This window comes from Lissotriton helveticus, chromosome 7 (assembly GCF_964261635.1).
Source record: "Lissotriton helveticus chromosome 7, aLisHel1.1, whole genome shotgun sequence".
NCBI lineage: Eukaryota > Metazoa > Chordata > Amphibia > Caudata > Salamandridae > Lissotriton > Lissotriton helveticus.
In genome coordinates this window covers 489,655,161-489,671,649 of record NC_136068.1, presented here as the reverse complement: position 1 = coordinate 489,671,649, position 16,489 = coordinate 489,655,161, and positions in this window count along the sequence as shown.

Below are 16,489 nucleotides of genomic sequence, written 5' to 3'. Positions count from 1 at the left end.
GGGGATAAGAACGGCAGTAGGCTTCTGGAAAACATTACCCCTGGCCCCCATTGGATGAGGGGCCCTCGCCAAAATGATCATGGTCCCCAGACTGATCTACCACTTCACCAATCTCCCAGTAATACCACTGTGCCCTTTCTTCAGGGAGCTAGATACACTGCTCACCGAGTTGATATGGGGTGGGGGTCGGCATAGAGTAGCGTTAACCACATTATATTCGCCCAAGAATCAGGGAGGGATGGGGGCGCCATCCTTCGAAGCATACTTTCTGGCAGCTCAGCTTCAGTGGTTATTTACAACAAGGGGTGGTGATGGACAGAGTCTCTGAATTAAGCAGAGTACTCTCACCCAGTCAAGAGATCAGGGCTAGATCCAACACCGTTTTTTAGCTCATTGCACCATCCCAGTTTCAGAACCTGGCTGTATGCAAATTAGTCTGTCCCTGGCCCAGTGCATCATGGGAACAGGGCAGACCAGACTACAAAAGCCAATTCTTACACTGGGAAGGAAACAAGCTTCCGGGGACCGGTTTCTGGCATTTCAGCCGTCTTCGGCCCGGCTTGCTTGAATCCTGATGGTGCAATGAGCAAGGGACTCACAACTGAGTATACCCTTCCACGCTTAGGGTGGACAAAATTATTTACAACAAGGGGCGCCATCCTTGGAAGCATACTTTCTGGCAGCTCAGCTTCAGTGGTTATCACACTGGATGGCAGAACGGTATATAGGAGAGACAGTCACAGAGGAAGGTCGTATACACCTCCCGGAAATCCGCAGGAGGCTCCTACCAGGCACCAAGCCCCTACGTACCTACCCTTTACAAGCGTCCATAGCCCGCGCATACATGCTGAGAATCCATCGCATATCCAGAGAAAAACCCCCGTACTCACCTCTGCTCCCACTAGTAGGATTCCCCCGAAAAGGAGAAATACTACACTGCCGGTGCTCTCCAGATATGAACTGAACATGCAAACACGCAGGTAGAATCCCTGATTGAAGATGGGCAGGTGACTGACCACTACGACCTCCCACCAAGCCAGTTCCTACTACATAGGCAACTCTTAGACAGCAGCCGTCACTACTGGAACTCACATGAGGGGTCACCTCTGACACACCCGGAGATACACGCCATCTTGCCTATGGTAGCAGGTATACACTTAGTTATATGGCTCTACAAAGCCGTCCGAGAACTGATCCTCAACCCCTTGCACGCATTGTGACAGACATGGGAATATCCCAAAAAGGTCTCAAGGAACGCGCGTTTTAAGAACATTCAATTCAACATCCTCCATACCTTGTACCACACGGCCTTCACAGTTTTTACCCCGACACACACTTTGCATGACCCCGCTATCAAGCCTCTGAGGCAGACTTCAAGCCCATGTTTTGGGATTCCCCCACTATTCAAAAATACACTGGACACTCCGAGTGACGACCAGCATTAAGACCATGTCTACATGGGATACAATGTGCCCTTGGGATCTTCCGCAGGCAGAAGACCGAAAAAGTGCAGAGCCGCTTTACATCCCTAGCCATTCTCTTAGCAAAAAGGGGAATAGCAATGCACTGGCGGGCCCCGTCGGGACCCCCAGTGGCAGTGGCAGAGAGACAGAAGTTAGTTTCGATCATGGCTCTCAATGGTGGCTGAATATAAAATGGTGCAGCGAATGCTAACTTAAGACGTTCAATGCATGAACAATACAGCTAAAAAATGTTTATTCCAACAGACCCTCCTTTTAGCATTTGCTAAACCATTTAAAATTGGGAACGTAAAAGATGTAATATGCAGAGAAACAAAAGACATCAACACTCAGAATTATCCAGGGGCGTGGTCAAGCCAGCCAAGACGACGGACGCACCTTTGTGGTAAATAAATAAATAATACCTCTATTTTTGACTAGATATAACAATAACAGATAGCTCAATAAATAAGAGTCAAGATTCGAGGTAGTAGGAGTTTGCAGGTTTTAATACAGCATAAAGGACAGGAACAGGACAACCTGCACGGGCAAGATCTGGGATGGCTAGCCAACAGGGGGGCCCCGACAGCTGTCGGGCAGGATCTGGAATGAGCGCGCTGACTTTTGACAGCAGTACACAAGTATATATATCAAAACAATTACATTACAGTACATACAATAGGCGGAACAGTGGGTGGGGCCTGTAACAGTCGCGAAAGATAAGGGTGAAAGTAGGTGTAACAGGAGGCGTGAACATAGACATGTGATGTAGACGTAACAGAATATGTCATAAATGGGGCGGAAACATGGAGGGGGCTACCTAAGGAGCCGGGACCTCTAACCTAGTGGTGCGCGCAAACTGACAATGACGTGTTACTAGGAGAAGCTGGGGGCTATGACTTCTGCGCTAGGAGCAGAGACTGAAGTCTGGAGAGTCAGAGTGACATGTACCTAAACACTATCTAGTATCTGATGTTTAGAGAACATGTTGATAGAATCCAAAAGTTATCAGGGCAAAGGCTAACAGACACTAAGACTGGTGCATGCATTATTCTACATGTAGTGCGTGTTGAGGAATAGTAAATGACCATTAATTCAGTATTTCTCTTACATGGAGACGTAAAGGCTAGACCATGACGGAAACTATTGATACGTTTAAGTAGCTTAGGAATGCAGAGAAGGAGGGCTGGACTGATAACTAGAATCATAACATACTCTTGGCAGACTGGCAGGCAGAGCCAGGCTGAGCCGGGCACTGTGAGGCAGGAAGTAAGTGAAGGGTCAGGGATACAGGTGGGGGCTGTATCGCTCCTCAGCGAGGGTTCAGGAGACAGGAGCTGAATCTGAGTCCGGGCCCTTTTGAGGTCTAGAAACGGAGACTTTACAATGTAATAACGTGCACACTGGGAAACGTGGCAACATAACTTTACATAGGCCTAATACTCGTAGCTTTCACGAGGCATACTAGAGATGGACACAACTGTAATTGCGTCTTTAATCGATCATGGGGAATACATATGCATATTAATCATGCACACATAACATAAGATGGGGAACACGTAGGGACACAGAACATGGCAAAATTTACTTTTCCACATTCCCTCCTTGTCACTACGTTTCCATCAGGAAACATCAATATTCATGATACCATCTATCATTTCATACAGTATCATTTGCTCGTCTCGAATTGTCTTGGAACGGGATTTAGGACGGGATTTGGGACTAGGAATACAAGAGGTAGCACAAATGCCGCAAATCGCAGGGCCACATTGTATACAGAGGCAGCAACTGAATATGATCGCTACTGCAATACCTAGAAAGGACAATACTTTCCATCCCCAGGCAGAAATTATACTCCAAAACCAACCGGACCATGTCCAGGTGCCTGGATTCTGGTGTAACTGATGGGCAATTTTATGAAGTCTGGTTATAGCTGAATAAACAGACGGCGCATTATTAGGAATGAAAATGCAGCAACTAGATCCGATGACTCTACATGCTCCTCCTCTATCGGCCAGTATGACGTCAAGAACGAGACGATTTTGGAGCACGACAAATCTCATAGCAGATTGCTCTTCGGTTAAGTTACTTAGGGCAGAAGCAGTCTCATTCACTACTGCCTCAAGGGTTCTGGTTAATCTACGGATTAACTTACTATTCTGGATAGGTCCTATAAAGAAAAAGAATCCTCTATTGAAATCTGTATACTGTTCTAGAGCAGTTTCAGTTTGATCGACAATCGGGGACTCAATCTCCCTTCTATGTCTAATGTGTACTAGATGTGTGTTTCTGTGATAATCAGATGGGGCTAGGAAAACTGGTGGCAGTAGGAAGGCAATGTAACAGGTTCCCTCCCAATCGAGGGGCAGACGAACATATGCGGTCTGACCACAAACAAAATAAGAATGACGTGAAGCTTTGAAAATAGATTTCCCACTGTCACTATACTCGACAATAGTAGTACAATCACTATGTCCTACATGTACGGAACCATTATTTCTGACACATAATTCGCCTTTGACTGGTAGTACTGAAATAGCAGGTAAGTCTGGAGTAGGATCAGACTGAACATTCAGGACCATGAAATTCGAAGAATAATTACCCAAATTATAAACTTCATTTTCTAGATCTAACCCTGTTCTGTGGGGAAGACCTTGCTTGTCTGGAAAACATGTACTGTTCAGAAGGGACATATCAGTTGAGGATGACGTTAACATGGACCAGGCTCCACATGAGCCATTATGTGAAAACGGATAAGGAAAGAGTGGCAGAACTCCCTTCGGTGTCTGGAAAGGGGGGAGTCGACCACACACCCAACAATTAGTGGCATTGCTGGTCTGGTGTGAATAATGTAACATACGGATAAATGAATTGTTGCGCATAGCAAGACGATAAGATAGTTCATGAGGAGGCAGATCACTAAACGTGTGCTCTACTGTAGCATTAGAAGACTTATTTACATGAGAAATTGGAAAACATAAATGAAATGCATAACTCGTGCAGGTAACCATTAGGCTGAGAAACAATATAAAACTTAGAAAAACGATACATCGGATTGAGTTTTGACTAACTCTCTCACTATGGGGGTCTATTTCATACATGTCAGATACCTGTCTAACCGTTTCACCTAGGGGAGGACTTAGACAATTAAACTGGCTGACTTATTTTACTAGACCGTAACTTCTTTTTATACTCCTGCTGCGGAGTTTCCTCTAACAGGGGAGGCTTGGTATCAATGTCATTTGCGGGACAGTCCTTGAGAATAGTATTTTGGCAGTCTTTAGGTAAAATGCAATCCTTGGCAAAGTTCTTGGAAACAGTTTGTAGTCGGGATCCGTGAAATTTCTTAACATGAGACAAATGGACCCACCCCTTCCTGCCTTCCAACTTGACGGCAGTACGGGTGGTTAAGAGGACCAACTTCGGCTCCTTCCAGCGAGGCTCCAGCGGACTTGAACGATCAAAATTCCGGACGAGAACCAAGCTTCCTGGAACGATTTCATGCGGTTTCACCTCGGTATTGTCTGGAAATGCAGCGGCAACCTGTGAACGACAAGAGTGTAGGGCAGACATCAAGGAAGCTAGGTAATCTGTCAGCATATTACTGGAAACATCTGTAATACTTCGGGGTCTAGGTGTACCCCATATATTTGGGGGGCGGCCGAATACGACCTCATACGGGGACAGACCTGATCTGGAATGTGCGACCATGCGCATATAAAATAAGGCGACTGGCAGAGCTACTAGCCAGTCCACACCTTTCTCTTGACAGATTTTAGCAATACGTATTTTCAAGGTTTGATTATGTCTCTCTACGAGACCGGCTGCTTCAGGATGGCGTACACAATGAAACTTCCACTGGTACCCTAACAGAAGGGAAACGTGCTTCATTAATTCAGATGAGAATGGCTGGCCGTTATCAGAATATACGACCCTTGGGAGTCCATAACGGGGGAAATATTCACGAACCAACTGCTTGGCAGTGGTGGCGGCTGTGTAATCTGGGACTGGATATGCTTCTGTCCACCTGGACAAAGCGCATACAACTACAAGGACATACTTAAAACCTCGACATCGCTCCATCTGAATATAATCCATCTGGAGGACTTCAAAAGGGTGGTCAGGAGGCTGGAACCCACCTTGTTCCACCGGGACACTTTTACCTGGATTGAACTGGCAACATATCATACAGGTACGGACTTTCTGCTTGGCTGCAGCTCGTAAATGCTTGTTAAACCTAATGTTCTGGATACTGTCTATCATGGCTTTTTCTCCTAAGTGTGCAGGACTATGTGCGGTATTGATAATGACTTGAACCATTGAGTCGGGGAGAAACCATGTGGTTCTACCCTTCGTCAACCATCCCTGATCTGTCTGGACCCCTCCTTGTTCGGACCATTTCTTGATTTCATCGGGAGTAGCATGTAACTGGATATCTATGATATCTTGAGTAGGGTCCTTAACTGTCATACATGTAGTCCGTTCTAGAGTGGATGTCGGTGTCTTGTTAACTGGTATGTCTGGTGTCTGTGCTGTAAGCTTGGCTGTTCGATCTGCTAGATCATTTCCTTGGGAAATAATGTCAGTAACTTTCGTATGTGCCTTGCATTTCATGATAGCGATAGATGTCGGTAAATGTATTGCATCTAACAGAGCCTGAATAAGGAGACCATGCTGAATCTTGGTTCCATGAGAAGTCATAAAACCTCTCTCCTGCCAGAGCACTCCAAAGTCGTGTACAACTCCAAATGCGTAACGTGAATCTGTGTAAATATTAACTTTCAGGTTCTTGGCGTGTATGCAGGCTTGAGTCAGAGCAACTAGCTCTGCTGCCTGAGCTGACAGGGTGTCAATACGGTGTGTTTCAATAACTTCAGTGTCAGTAGTCACTGCATACGCGGCTACTAGTTCTCCTGTACTTGTTCTCCTACATGAACCATCCACATAAAGTGTCAGGTCGGGGTCTGGTAATGGAATATCTGTCAGGTCTTGTCTTGGTTTAGTCATAGTGTTAACAACTTCCACACAATCATGTGTGACAGGATTTGAAGTAACTGACGGTAACAGTGTAGCAGGATTTAGAACATTGCAGCGTCTGATTTCTATGTGAGGCTGGAACAGTGTCAATTCATAACCTGTTAAACGTGCAATTGTCAAGTGCTGAGTCTGTGTTCGATTTAAAAGAACTTCCACGGAGTGTGGAACTTGTACTGTCAAGGAATGTCCTAATACTATGGAATCACTTTGTCTGATAGCTAGTGCTGTGGCTGCAACTGACTTGAGGCACGCAGGCAGAGCCTGGGCTACTGGTTCTAGTGTGCTCGAAAAATAAGCACAGGGCTTGTACTGTCCGGCTTGATCTTGTGTGAGAACAGATAATGCTGTACCATCACGTTCTGTGACAAAAAGTGTAAAAGACTTACTGTAGTTCGGTGTAGCTAGAACGGGAGCTTGGCATAAAGCTTTCTTTAGCTCATTAAAACTAAGTGTATGTTCAGATGTCCAAGGGAGGATAGTCGATACGGCTGCCTCCTGTGTCGTTAACTGTATCAGTGGCTTGGCTAGAAATGCATACTGAGGAATCCATTGTCTGCAATAAGAAGTAAGGCCGATGAAAGCACGTACCTCCTTCTGTGTCTTGGGCTGAGGAAGACTCGCTATTAACTGGATACGGTCAGGTGTCAACTGCCTACCCCACTTGGACAGCAAGTGGCCTAAGTAGATCACTTGCTGGACACAGAATTGAAGCTTTGAAGGAGACACCTTGTGCCCCATCTCGGCTAGGAAATACAGGACTGTAAGCGATGCTCGCTCGCAAGCATGTTCAGAACGGGCTGTGATCAGTAGATCATCGACATACTGGAGCAGGGCAGTGTCAGTTGGCATGTGAATGTTGTCTAGTTGTCTCTTAAGTGCTTGACTGTAAATGCTAGGACTTTCTGTGAAACCTTGAGGAGCTCGTGTGAATTTATAGCTCCTTCCATTTAAACAAAAACCGAAAAGGTACTGGCTATCTGGATGAATTGGGACACTAAAAAATGCGTTCTTGAGGTCTATAACTGTGAAAAATGTGGCTTCAAAATCAATGGCTGTCAATAGGGAAGAAATATCTGGAACAACTGGGTACTGGGGAATGATACATTTATTAAGTTCTCGAAGGTCAATCACTAATCGATATACTGGGGGTGCATTTGGATCAGTACGTTTCATGACTGGAATGATCGGAAAATTACATACATTGGAGTCAGTTTCTACAACTACTCCTTGAGCCATGAGCTCGTCAATAATTTTGGATAAGGCTGCTACAGCCTCAGGTGGCAGTCTGTACTGTCTGATTCGTGGTAACACTACACCTTGCTTGAGAGTCACACGATGGGGTGTGATTTGCATAAAACCAACATCAGTTGGACCTTGCGCCCATAGATGCTGGGGACATTCAATAATCTTGGATCAAAATCTCGTAAAACATAGTGACCCTTGAAGTCACGTAAAAACAAAAGTATTCCCTCTGGGGAGCAACAAATAACTGCACCTAATTCTTTCAGGGTCTTAATGCCTAACAAATTTTCTGGACATGACTTAGTAAGTAACAGATCAGTAGTTCGGGACAATGGACCTACTTCTAGAGTAACTGGTTTTGATATCTCGTTTACAATAGGCTTTCCTGAAAATCCAAGGGAAACATTTCTAGAGCCTGAGAGCGGAGCCCCTGGAACCTCGTCGTGACTTATGGTAGTCCTACTTGCCCCTGTATCAATCAGAAACTTTCTGTCTTTCCCTAATACTTGACTGTGAACATAGGGACCTTCTTGATCTACAGGAATCTCGATGAGAGGCAAGCCTACCTCCCTCTCTAGGCTGTTTCATGAGTACGCTTGATACTCTGGATACTCGGATTGTGCATACTGGTACATCTGCTGTGTAACATGCTGAGTTGCAGCGATAGGCTGCGGTGCTGGAACTGTCTGTTGTGCATTCTGTGGCTGAGAAGTCTGTGAAACTTGTTCTTGTCTAGGCGGACGTGGTCTTTCTTTAGTTTTACCAGTGGCTATGTTGTGTTTCAGAACTGCACACTCGTTTATAAAATGACCTGGCTGTTTACAATAATTGCATGTCCCTTTAACGGGAGCTGCCGGATGACTGGCTTGATTCGGACCCCTCTTCTGACTGTCTTGTGGAACAGATTGTGCAACTAGTACTTTCATTTTCGTGTCTTTCATACGTTTCCTTTCATGATCTTGCTCTTCTCTGATTCTATTCTGATGATACTGGAGCATCTGTAACATTTGGGACGGAGTATTAGCTTGCCAGGTACTTTCGACTTTCAAAACTCGATTCTTAACTTGTGGACTTGAATTCTCGACTAATTTAGTAACAAAAAGATGAGGGTATGACTCGCTACTCGTCTTCAAACCACTGTTAATGCTAAAACATTTCTCGAATCTAGAATAAAAATCACTAGTGTCTTCGTCTTGTTTCTGTTTACAGGCTGAGATTGCATCCCAGTCTTCCTTTTTAGTGGCTAATAATCTAGGCAAAACTTGTATTAATAGTTCTGGTAATTCTTTACATTTGTCTCCAAGACCGGTACCTGGTACTCGTATCTTATCTTCAGCTTCTAGAGCTGTCCAATCGATCTTTTTCTCTCCCACCTCCCAATCTTTTTCCTTGAGTTTTTCGTATATGCCTGCAGGCAACAGGACTTTTAGCATTTTAATAATATCTGGATACGTGTATTCTCCCATACGGAGCATGTCTTTTAATTCACGGTGGAACCCTGCTGGATCTTTGTCGTGACAGGGAATTAATTTCTTCATCTCTAAGAGTTCCATCTTGGTAACTGGGGTGTAAACAAATACTCGTCGCATTTCACCATCTGGTGTCCTAACTGGGTGTACTTCTCGTAACGGATGCTGTCTATCTATGTAAAACGGTTTACTTTCTGGAGGTGAGCCATGAACAAAATGCGGGTTCAAAAACGTTCTGTATTTGTGGCGCTGTTCTAGAATGACACTAATTAAATCGGTACCTAAACCTTTCCATCTATACTGGAGTAACTCGTTCGGGACATGTAACGGACCTGGATCGGAATGCTGACCCTCATACAGCGTAATGAGGTGCTGGATCATATACATACCCACCAGTCGCTGCTCGGCTGGTGGCAGTTTCAGAAACATTTGTGCCACTATTTCGTCTGGAAAAGTGGTAGAATCAGTAATCCATCGGACTGCTGATCGGGCTAGTTCTTGTTCATGCATGGTACTTAATTTACTATAACCGATTCGTGATTTCAGAATTTGATCGGTAGCTTGAAATACTTGTTCCAGAGAACCTTGTTCTGGTGCTGGAAGATGAACAGTTTTCTTGTGTTCTAGGCGTAAATGTCGGTCTGGAATTCTAGATTTACCTACATACGCTATTCTGGCGGTATTCTCGTCGTCTACCTCTTCAGTAGAAGAGTCATTTTCTTTCTCGCTTACCTGTGCTTCTTTGCGTTGTTCGTGTAACCTTATTATTTCTTTACGTATTTTCTTGTACATACTCTCTATACTATTGAGTGTCTTGTGCTTACCCTCGGCTATATTATCACTCCACTTTGTCAGAATTCTCATTTCGGTCGGATCTTTAGTCGGGGAATCTTGTTCCCGTATTAAACAATTGATCAGAAACTTTAATAACATGAACTGGATCTCAGCTTTTCTGAGAGACATGACTTCAGCAATACTTTCTGGATCTTGTCCTGTACGAATGAAACGATACATTCTGTCTAGATCTTCTTTCATATTCGGTAGGGTGACCAAATACTCGGACACCTGTCTTATACGTACGGAATATATAACCATACTATCCTCGCCTGGGACTGGATCATAACAGCATTCAGTAAGAAGTCGCCTGATTTCTGCAATGGACTTATATTTAGGCGTACGCTGTAACGCACGTTCATGTAACTCGACTGCTCCTAAACGTCTACTTGGCGGCGGGGTACCAGGAGGACCTCCTCCCGCGGCCCCTATACTGGAATCGTCGACTGATACTCTTCGTGCTGGCAAAGTGACTGATGTGGCGGGAATTTGTACTACGGGCTGGACCGGGGGTACCGTAGCAGGTACTGCAACAGGTGCCCCGGTGACTGGAGGAGCAGGATTTACATTATTTACAGGAGCTGGTGGAACAGGATTTGCATATTCTGGGACTGTGTCGTCCAAATAGGACGAGAGAAAAATATCAGCTGCGGTCTGTTTGTGACGTAGCTTGGTCGGAACTAAGGGTGGCGGAAAATTACTGGATGCCTCCGGGGTTGCTTTTGGCAAGCCCTCGGCAAGAAGAGGATACATACCTTTAATAAGGGCATTCCTCTGTCTGTCTGACTGTTCGGTTTTAACTCGTTCACCTATTTCGATTAATTCCCTTTCTTGGGCTCTTTCTAAGGATTCTCTACTTAATTCTGACTTTGTGATTTCTTTTTCGGTTCTTTTATGAGATTCTTTGCGCCATAACTCGATGGCATCTTTCTGTGACTGTCTGGCTTTCTTTTTCCATAATACTTCTTCTACTCGCATGATGCACTCGGCATCCCACGTACCTGATACGGGCCATCTATACTTTTCTTCTAACTGTTTGGTGTACTCCACCCATAAATCTAGATATAATATGGCACTTATGCCATGCTTTTGATACATAAAATGACCTGGACTGTCCCTAGGCGGGACAGGAACTGCTTCTTCTAACAGACCTTTTCTAGTTTTTAACTGACGTAACTTGGAAAACAATGGCATGACTGGGCTGGAGTCTAGACACAATACAATACACAATGAACACGATGATTACTAAACAACACATTCATACCACGACATTGAAATACATGAATGACATTTAGGATAACAGTTCGGACAAAACACTACCTGGAATACTGAAAACAGAATACATGAATTTCTCGAGAACAGAACGGACTAGAACAGAAACTAGATGCACTGCTAAAACAGTACGAAACTTACCGGTCTCATAAAGAGACACGTCAGGACCCGCATCCACCTAAGTGGACACTTCGTGTTGGATCTGTGTACCCCAAACCCACGGACCAGAGACAATTAGATTGACCCTGTCTAGATACTACCCCAGCAACGGTACTCACCGGGCAGCAAGAACGGAAGGCCTCGGACTGGACTGGACTGCTTCGACGCCGGACGGACGAACTTCGGACTTCTGTTACGGGTGGGTCTCCGGATACCTCGGACCTTGGACTCTCGGCTTGGGCTCTGGTCGGGACTCGCCGCGTTCCTCCACCGCCTCGTCTGGATGCTGGACCGCAACCTCCGTCTCCTCCGTGGGCCTGAGGGATACTTGAAGCAGAAATATCTGCACGTGCACGGTATGGTTCCGTCACGGCTGCAGAGGATCAGGGGGCTTGCGTGGCTTCACCGGCGCGTGGGGAAAGGGCAAGTCCCTATTCGGGCGCCATTATGTGGTAAATAAATAAATAATACCTCTATTTTTGACTAGATATAACAATAACAGATAGCTCAATAAATAAGAGTCAAGATTCGAGGTAGTAGGAGTTTGCAGGTTTTAATACAGCATAAAGGACAGGAACAGGACAACCTGCACGGGCAAGATCTGGGATGGCTAGCCAACAGGGGGGCCCGACAGCTGTCGGGCAGGATCTGGAATGAGCGCGCTGACTTTTGACAGCAGTACACAAGTATATATATCAAAACAATTATATTACAGTACATACAATAGGCGGAACAGTGGGTGGGGCCTGTAACAGTCGCGAAAGATAAGGGTGAAAGTAGGTGTAACAGGAGGCGTGAACATAGACATGTGATGTAGACGTAACAGAATATGTCATAAATGGGGCGGAAACATGGAGGGGGCTACCTAAGGAGCCGGGACCTCTAACCTAGTGGTGCGCGCAAACTGACAATGACGTGTTACTAGGAGAAGCTGGGGGCTATGACTTCTGCGCTAGGAGCAGAGACTGAAGTCTGGAGAGTCAGAGTGACATGTACCTAAACACTATCTAGTATCTGATGTTTAGAGAACATGTTGATAGAATCCAAAAGTTATCAGGGCAAAGGCTAACAGACACTAAGACTGGTGCATGCATTATTCTACATGTAGTGCGTGTTGAGGAATAGTAAATGACCATTAATTCAGTATTTCTCTTACATGGAGACGTAAAGGCTAGACCATGACGGAAACTATTGATACGTTTCAGTAGCTTAGGAATGCAGAGAAGGAGGGCTGGACTGATAACTAGAATCATAACATACTCTTGGCAGACTGGCAGGCAGAGCCAGGCTGAGCCGGGCACTGTGAGGCAGGAAGTAAGTGAAGGGTCAGGGATACAGGTGGGGGCTGTATCGCTCCTCAGCAAGGGTTCAGGAGACAGGAGCTGAATCTGAGTCCGGGCCCTTTTGAGGTCTAGAAACGGAGACTTTACAATGTAATAACGTGCACACTGGGAAACGTGGCAACATAACTTTACATAGGCCTAATACTCGTAGCTTTCACGAGGCATACTAGAGATGGACACAACTGTAATTGCGTCTTTAATCGATCATGGGGAATACATATGCATATTAATCATGCACACATAACATAAGATGGGGAACACGTAGGGACACAGAACATGGCAAAATTTACTTTTCCACACCTTCCTAGTGCTCTGATCGGCAGCCCGCGTAATCTGAAACTATATATGCCAGTATAACCCAAAACCACAAGAAACCAGCACCGTAGGTGGCAATAATCCAATGGGTTCCCGCTGAGGTCCGGATCTCGGGCCGGGAGGCGATCTCTGAGCCGCGAGAGACCATCACGACGGCCCAGCAACGAGGCCAACATGGCGGCACCCACCCGACACTGAAAGTCAGCCGCGGAAGGAACAGGATCGAGCAGCCAATCAGGTGGTCCCCGGTTCAATGCCGCAGCAGCGGAGAAGTGAGTTGAAAAGCCCCCCTGAGTGCCCCCGAGACTCCACAAGGGCCAGGTCAGAGAGCGGCATGTGAACGGCGAGGCCCCGGAAGCAGCTTCTAATTCTCTGCAAACCCCACTCAGAGCAACCTCCGCCTCGAGGATTAGACCGGGAGGGTTCCTGCCCCAAATGTGAAGTGCTGCACCCCGTGCCCGACATGCCCAGATACTGTAACCTTCCCCCCGCACTGCACTGGGACCTGAGGCGCGCGTGAGAGGACGGGTACGGCTGGAGACCCATCAGCCGAGGCAGACTCCACAGCCTCACCATAGCATCAATCCTGGACCTGCCCCATATCAAACATCGCGGGGCTGGCAATGATAGCGCACCCTTCAGGCATATACCGGGAACCGGTGAGAGCTCCCCTAAATGCGGACTGCAGCCTCCGGTGGTTCCACAGGAGCGAGGACGCACTAAGGTCATTCCGAGCAGGGCTGGGACCCTCGCCATGTCTTCGTTCCAGCTGGGAGCCCTAATACACAAGGGATTGAGCGTGGATCATATCCGGTGTGGTTGGAGGGGCACCTCGACCCAACTGGGCCCCGCGTCCCCCATACCCGTGGACCCGGACTGCATGACGCCAGGCCGCAAGGCATGCATTGGATGAACAGGGACAGGAACTTCACTTCTGGGTCGCTCCTTGCACCCTACCACATTGGACTGCAGAAACCCTCCCCCCCAAGCGGCGCCGAGAGTCGGGACGGGGGGGTCGGAGGAGCCCAGGCGTGCCCTGGCCTGCTGCCCTTAAACCACTGAGGTGCCCTGGCGGACCCCATCCAGACGTGACCGTGACGGGGGAGAATGTGACTGCACACTTCCAAGGAGTGTGGTGGCGCAACAGAGGGAACCCTCCGTAACCCTTGAATCTTGAAGGAGACCCTTGCAGCATGGCGCCAGGCCCCAAGGTGCAGGGCAGGCGACCGGGCACCTTCCGAAGTGAAGGCCTGCAGGTCAATAACAGCCAGATCGACATGCAGGACCTGCACTGAAACGGCCGGAGGCCACGAGATGGCTAAGGACCACGACGGAGAGCCAGGAGAGGGCTACAATGACCTAGAGACTGTGAAATCCCACCTAAGTCTATCGCCAGGGCTACATCAAAAAATATCAATCTCCAACTTTTGTCCCTTTTTCAGACCCTCTGCGGTAACTGTAGACACGATACTACTGGTGGCACAACCTCCTCCCACAGAACTGTAAAGAGGCAATCACCCAAAATGAGTGCCATTCGCTATCGACTGCGCCAACAGCAAAGATACCCAACAAAGGGTACAGAACAATAACAAGTCACGGAGAGCTATGCTAAACAGTTCACCGCCATCCAGCCGTGTATCCCCAGGGTGCAGCACAAGGGCCTGCCAGTAAGCGATAACGCAGACTCAGGACAACATGGAGAGCCAACGTCTAACCAGAGCATCACAAGCCCCCGTAACCAGGAGATTGCCCTCCTGGGATCCCAAGGCCACCCAGTCGGAAAGAGAGCCGTCAAGCACAGAGTCCATGTCTGGCAAGTTGGATACAGTTGTGGCGGCAATCGAACACTCCAGTGTGTCCATGGAAAATAGATTTGGAGAATTGGCTATGGACCTCAATCTATTGCGGGACAGCCACAGGAAACACTGGAGACAAGTCAAACAAGGGGAGAAAATGCTCCAAACCACAGAACCACAAGTATAGTTGCATCAAGACGCCACATCAAGAGTGAAGAAGGGATCGGAGGATGTGGCTGAGGTGAACCCATGCACGCCGCCAGAAGCGCTTCCTGTTCCGCTGAGCTCCGCCCCTGGAGGTCGTTCAATGCTGCTGCTCCTCGCTGTTTCCGCTACCCATGCAAAACGTGAGGTAGACGGCTAAAAACTCCCCGAGGTAGACGCTCGAACCCCCCCAGAAGCCTGGAGGACTGTTAGCCGATGGTTCTGAGAGACTGAGAGACCCAGAAACCGCCGGACCGCCGAGACCAGAAAAGCTGAGGTAAGTGTCCAGGCTAATTGTGTCCACGCATGACCCCGGAGGTGGGGCGCTTCTTGTCACTGGCATGCCGCATTCCTGAGTGATGGGGGCTGAAGGCTGAATGGCGTGCTCGAGCAGAGGCAGCCGCGGTGTTTGAATTTGGGATTGCCGACGGTCCTCAGGGATTAAAGCTCAGTTGTTGCATGGTAGTATGGAAACTACCACTGTCTAGAAACCCCGGATTGCGGACTGCGAAGCCTGCATTGTGGCATTGTGGCATAGATGTCACCACGCAGAGGGGGCTCTCAGTGAGAAACCTGGGTGTCTTGTGAACTCTGTCCCTGAAGTGGACCCTGAAAGGGCTCGTTACTGGGGACAGCTATAGTACCAGTGGGACTGCTAGCTCCAGCATGCATTGCGGTCCAGCAACAAAGGCCTAGAAGGGGATTAAGATCGTTTTTGATTGGGCTCTTCTTAGAATGAACTGCCAATTAATTTGCTACTGTTTCCAGCTGCTCACTTTCTATTCGATACAGCTGCTCATTTGGTACTGCTTCCAGCTGCCCTACTTGCACCGCTAAAGCAACTAAAGCAGAGTAACACAGCTTTCTCATCTAGTGGCACAAACTAAGCAGCGCCACACAGCTCGCTCTCTTCCCCCCTGCCTCGCTGCCCCCCCCCCCCTGGTTGCCTTCTCTACCTCTACGGGCTGACAATATTCAAGTTACAGGCATGGCAGCGAGAGTTAGGGGTAAACAAGCTAAAACTGACACAGTAAGAGAGCTCTTAAAATCACCAACGGTGGCTATACCCACACTTGTGTCTAAAGGAGGGGGGAAAAAAGGCAGAAGAAAGGCGCAACAAAGAAATGCCTTAAAACTTAAAGCGATGGAAGCGGCGGAAAAGTACAGACAAAATAAACATAACACCTCAATTAGGTCTGTGGAGGAGGAGGAGGGCTTGGGAGAAGAGGATGAGGACGCGGAGACACTATCCGAACTATCGGCAGAATTGAGCCTATTGGCTGTTGGTGATAAAAGTGAGGGGAATGGAGAAGACAAAGTGGACAAAACGGATAAAATTGGTAAGAGTACAAATAGAC